Consider the following 6,265-nt stretch of genomic DNA (forward strand, 5'->3'; position numbering starts at 1 on the left):
GAAAGCATTCTGTATGTCATACAGGACCCGGAAGTGGAGGAAACCAAGATAAAGAATATGCAGAAGGACAAGCATATGAAGAAGCTTCTGAAGAAGCATGAGAAGGTCTTTTGAACAGATCTTCCATCAGAATTGCTGCTGGAATGAGAATTCATACATGAGATTGACATGAGGGATGTAAAACCAGTCAACCAGAATGTGTACTCCCTGTCACAAACACATCTCAAAGAATAGAAGTATCAGATCACAGACCTTCTAGAATGTGGTCTCATATGACTCTCATCAAGTGTGTGAGGCTTTCCAGTTCTATTTGTGAAAAAGATGAGTGAGAAGTGACAGATGTGTATTAATTATCAAGCACTTAACAAGCTTACAATCAAGAATGAATATTCACTGCCATGAATTCAACAACAGTTAAATACAGTCAGAAATGCCTGATATCTATCAAAGATCAATCTTCTCTCAGAATACTGACAGATCTGCATAGATAAACTGTCAGTCTCATGAACCACATTTAATATGCAATGAGAGAAGTTTGAATTTCTGATAATATAATTCAGTCTGATAAATATGTCTGTCATCTTTCAAACAATGATAAATATAATTCTTTATAAACAGAATGAAATCTCATGTCTCATATATCTTGATAACATTCTAGTCTTTTCAAACTCATACAATGAACATCTGAAGCATCTCAATGAAATGCTTACAACTCTGACAGAGTATAAGCTCTACATCAAATCAATCAAGTGTGTGTTTGAAATGAAAGAGTTGAAGTTCATAAGACATATAGTGAGTGATGACTGTATATACCTCATTCTGAAGAAATTGAATGTCATAGTGAATTAGCCGTGGCTGAGAAACATACATCACATATAACAGTTTCTTGAGTTGATCTCATACTACTGCAGGTTCATCAAGGATTTCACACAAATATCTGTATCACTCTCAGATCTCTTAAGAGAAACAGATGCAAATCTGTGAAAGAAGAAGTTTCATTCAATTATCTGAAATGTCATGTGTGAAGAGGCTTTTCTCACACTGAGAAAATGTGTAACAACATTCTCAGTGCTTATTCAATCAGATTATAATAAACCTTTCTACATTGAGACAGATGCATCTGAATGAGCTATCAGAGACACTCTTCTACAGATGAACAAGAATGACAAGCTGCACTCAGTGATGTATGATGGTAGAAAACTATCAGATGCTGAGCTCAATTACTCAGTGCATGAAAAGAAATTGCTAGTGATCAAGCACACACTGATGTTATGAAATAGATATATTAACAACAGGTATATGACAACAGTGATCACAGATCACAAAAGTCTCATCTATCTATAATCAATAATAAAACTGTTCAAACACTTAGCATGTTGAATCTCAGAGTTTCAAGTGTACAATCTTCATATCAAATACTGAAAGAGATTGAATGCTGTGATGTCTGATGTAATCAGTCACAGACTCAATTTCATGAGTGAGAGTTCTGCAAACCAGGCACAAGAAATATTCATGTTAAATGCACTGAGAAGATGCAAGAAATCAGAATGAGTGAACATCATGATCTCTCACTTGAAGAATAGCAAGATGTCAGATGACAAGCATCTTGCAAGAGTAGTAGAAGAGATACTTTTGAACTTCAAGCTGGGAAAATTAAGAAATGAAAATGATGTTGTGCTTTACTGCAATCTAGAATACACAGAAGCTCTCTATCTAGAATCTTCATTTAAATGCAACTTGATGACTTGCATGCATAAGGAATTCAGTCACTTAGAAAGTTCTGAACTTATGAGTGTACTCAAATCAAGAGTATACTAGCCAAGCATGGCTGAGAACATTCAGATGTATGCTCATGAGTGCCTGAATTATCAGGTCATGAAAGAATCTAAGAAAGGGTTAGAATGTGAGAAAGTATAACATCAGATAAAGTGTATAATACAATTGTTCAAATAATGAGAGATGAATCTTATAGACATATTACTGCAAATATCAAATGAAAATCAATGAATAATCACTGCTATTGATTACACTACTGACTGGCCAGTTATGAGAGCAGTTTCAGAGATGACTGAGAAGATGATGATGAAGTTTCTACATAATAAGATCTATGTTAACTATGAAATGTTATGTGAGATTCTAACTGATAATGATATGAATCTTGTAGAAGGAGCAGTGAGGCATTTCATGAGTCAGTTATAGACAAGACATTGTAGAACAACATCATATCATCCGCGGATGAACAGGAAGATGAAACACTTAAATGAAATCTTGAATAACATACTGATGAAATATCTAGTGAGTAAGCCTATGAGACTATGAGATGAATATCTCAGGCAGGTGCTATTGGCCACGCGGATTTGACAGCATGCAGTCTTCAAGTGTTCATCATTCTACCTGTTGTATGAATTGCATCCGCACATCCCGGAGAATGCTTTGAAAAAGGTGAGAAAGGGAACAGCAGTTGCAGATACAGCAGTCACAGACACAGAACCAAGATTGAAAGAGATCAGCCACACACACACAAAAGCTAATGAGTTACTCCTGAACTGAGCAATTCAATTGAAAAGAATACAAGACTCACTTGTTAAGAAATCAAGTCTCAAGATGGAAATATGAGTTCTCATATACAATGAGAGTTCTGAGAAGTTTCAATCTAGATGATTTAAGCTATATAAGATACTTAAATCACATTCTCTGAGAATGTACACATTGAAAGAATCAGAGGAATGAGTCTTATACAACTTAATCAATGATTCACAACTTATAAAAGCAAAGATACAAGACCTGAGTGAATTATAATTATTCACAGCACTATCATCAGTATTGAAAAAGAAGAGACTTACAATTGAAAAGTCTCATGAAGTAAGAGAAATCATAGATACTTACAAATCAGATAATCTCACTTATTCTGACCTTTCCATGATTATAAGAAAAGAATGAAAAGAAATGAAGAAATCAGATGAACATCACACTTCAATAAGTGATGAGACTGTAGTCAGTTATACAATAACATGCTGCAGATAGCAGATGTAATATGATAAAGAGCAGTCTCAAAGCAGCAGACTTGCATATGAGTCAGATTGCAGAAGAAAAAGAAATTCAGAGTTGAATTCAACTATTTACATCAGTTCAATTGTGAAGATCACAGAGAACAAACTATCTGAAACATTCACAGACATGTGAGATCAAGTTATCTTGATCTCTGAGAATACTCAGAGATCAGATGAGATTAGTTTCAATAAGTCATTTACTGTAGTGATCTAAGTGAGTGAAGAGAGACAGTATAATGCATGAGACAGAATCATAAAAAGTTAGAAGCTGCTGAATCTAGTCACTGAATGCTGTATTATATAGAGGTTATATAAGAGTAGTGACTAGCAGATAGAGAAAAAGTGTAAGAAAAGAGATGATGAATTAATTATCAACTGTAAGAATCAGCTGTAAAAGATAAATATTATTATACACACTTCATTCATTTTCATACATCACACATTTAATCTATTTTCAACATCACATCATCTGAAAAACATCAAAAATAAAGAAAATCTCAAAACTCAAGATCTGTAAGAGATTTGAGAGTTATAAGTCACTCTCACAACAACACTGTGCATGTCTCTGATTTCTCTACTGCTCTGTGTATGACATTAATGTCATTGATTGCAAGATTGACTGAAATGTCAATATAGAAATGCACACGCGTATATATAGAGAAATTGAAGGAGAGCATGGAACCCACAGAACCAGAAGCCAGGGCAGAGAGAATGAAAATGAAAGAAACAGAAGAAGAAGAAGATGTAGAACTGAATGAACAGTGAAAGTCATCTGAGGCTGAATGCTTATAATCTGATGTATGCACAATCTTTTTTACAGAGAAGGGAGAGAAAGCAATGAAAGAAGCTTGAAAGTGAGAGAGAGTAGTCTTAGCAGTGTTATCATCTTCAATCAGAATGGTCTCTGATGCCGGAGCAACTAAGAATCATTATTAGTATATAAAAATCATAAAATCAGAGATGAGAACAGTTACTGAATGAATATTCACTAGCCTTAGAATTGTACATATAATTACAACATGCACAAGGCTTCTCAGAAAGAGAGAGAGAGACACAGAGAAATACAGAAAGCAGAATGCAGTGTGTGAACAGCTCATTCTCATGACAACATCTCAGACAAGATGTATGAGCCTCACATCTGTGAGTGTAAAAGAGTACAATATCTGCATTTCTGTTTTCAAAAACACAGATATCTTTCATCTGCATTACAAAGTTGAATAATAGATGCTAGAGAATAGGCTGATACAGATCAATCATCTTAAAGAAATTCATCAGAGCAGATATCTCTGCAATGTTGAACTTTATAATTATAAAAAGCTTCTTAATATCTGTGAATATCATGACTTTGTGCACAGTAAAACCTATAATAATTTTCCCTAAGAACAGAAAAATCAGTGTCAGATTGAAAAGATGAAAAGAAAAAGACTCACAATTTTAATACTGTTAAGAAGAGAAGTAATTCTCTGATATAAATGAATAATTGTCTCATCATAAATATTTAAAATAAATGTAATAATCAGTGTCTGTGACTGAGCTTCAGATAGTTGTGTTGTACACAGTCTTCATATAATAAATTATTCTGAGAGTCAGTAAGAAGGGCAGAAGTGTACACACTGAGAGACATGATTCATTAAGTCTATATAACATCTTCTTGAATTGAGAAGAGCTGATAACAAAAGCAGAGACAGTAAAACCAGAAGTGACAGAAGTGAGGATCACAGGAACAGGGGTAGCAGGAGCGGGAGAATTAGACACAGAGACAGGTGTAGAAGATTGAGAGAAAGCAGCAGAGAAAGAAACAGAGAAAAGAGAAGAGAACACAGAAGACTCAGTTATACATGACACAGACAATTTCTTCATTATCACATTCTTCAAGTTCTCAATCAATAATTCAATATTGAGTTCACTATCATCAGCAGACACAGATCTGTCAACATGTGATGATTCTATATAAATAAAAACAAACATATCAGTATCTGTGTTCATGCAAAATTGTGCCAGAAAATACAATCAGAAATCTGCTGAGAAGAGAAACAGTTAAGAGTATATAAGAAGATGTGTCATCATTCATGATAATACATCATTCTGGTGATTGTTAGAAGATAAATAAGTCCTGATCATGTTTCATAATATGTTATACTTACTGCTAACAAACTGCCTGGTATGAGCACTACAATGACACTTGTTATGGAAACAGGGGATCATTGTTAGAAACACATATAATGTAATAGATGAACAGATGAAAAGAGTTAGACAGAAGAAGAAGTAGAAATCTTGAATGAGATAGTGATGTTTAATGATGATGATGATGAAGAAGATGATTGAAGAATGAGAAAAGTTAGTGAATAAGTGATGTAATATAGTGAAAGTTTCTTTGAGAGAGTGTACACAGAATGCTAGCTGAATCAGAGATAGATCACACAATTGTGAAACACTAGTGATGAGCTAATCTGCATGAAGCTAGGGTGTACAACATGATCACATGGGTGTGACTGAATCTGGTGGGAGAGGATGTGGTTTGGAAGAATGTACGACTGTCGGATAATACCGCGGCCGCTTCCGAACTACTAGCGTACGCGTATGAAGTGTAAAGGGGCCATAGTGTACGCTAATTAATTTAGCGTACAAGATTACAATATAAGAAGCCGGCGTACGCCTGTAATCGTACGCTGGCTTAAGCAACCTTTGAATCACAGAATGATGGAGTTTTCAAAGAATGATAGTTCAATTGAAGCTATAACTGGTTTTTGAACTTCAATATCAGTCATCAACTGAGAAAAGAACTGCTGATTAATTTCATTTCTGATTCTGAAAATGAGATTTGAGTTTAGCTTGTTTCTTTGCAGAATGTCCTGGTTTGAGACTTTGAGAATAAGTCTTCTATTTCTGGAGATTTGAAAGTTTTTCTCTTTTTGCATTTTCTTTTCCACTTTTCTATGAATAGAGGCATGAGCAGTATTCTTCTCAGTTTTCTCAGAATTTTGAGCAGGTTTTGAGACAGCAGGTTTAGAGACAGCAGGTTTAGAGACAGCAGATTCAGCTGCTTAAGCATATGTTTTCTTCTGATTCAAAGGAGAAGAAGAAGAAGAAGTAGAAAAGAAAGAAGAGCAAATTGAAGAGTCAGTGATTGTATTAGAAATTTTCAAAGTTTTTTGAACTGTGTTTAAATTCCAAGTTTGAACTTGATCACTTTCTGTAGTTATCTAGCCTGAGCA

This window comes from Blastomyces dermatitidis (assembly GCF_000003525.1).
Source record: "Blastomyces dermatitidis ER-3 genomic scaffold supercont1.1, whole genome shotgun sequence".
Classification (NCBI taxonomy): domain Eukaryota; kingdom Fungi; phylum Ascomycota; class Eurotiomycetes; order Onygenales; family Ajellomycetaceae; genus Blastomyces; species Blastomyces dermatitidis.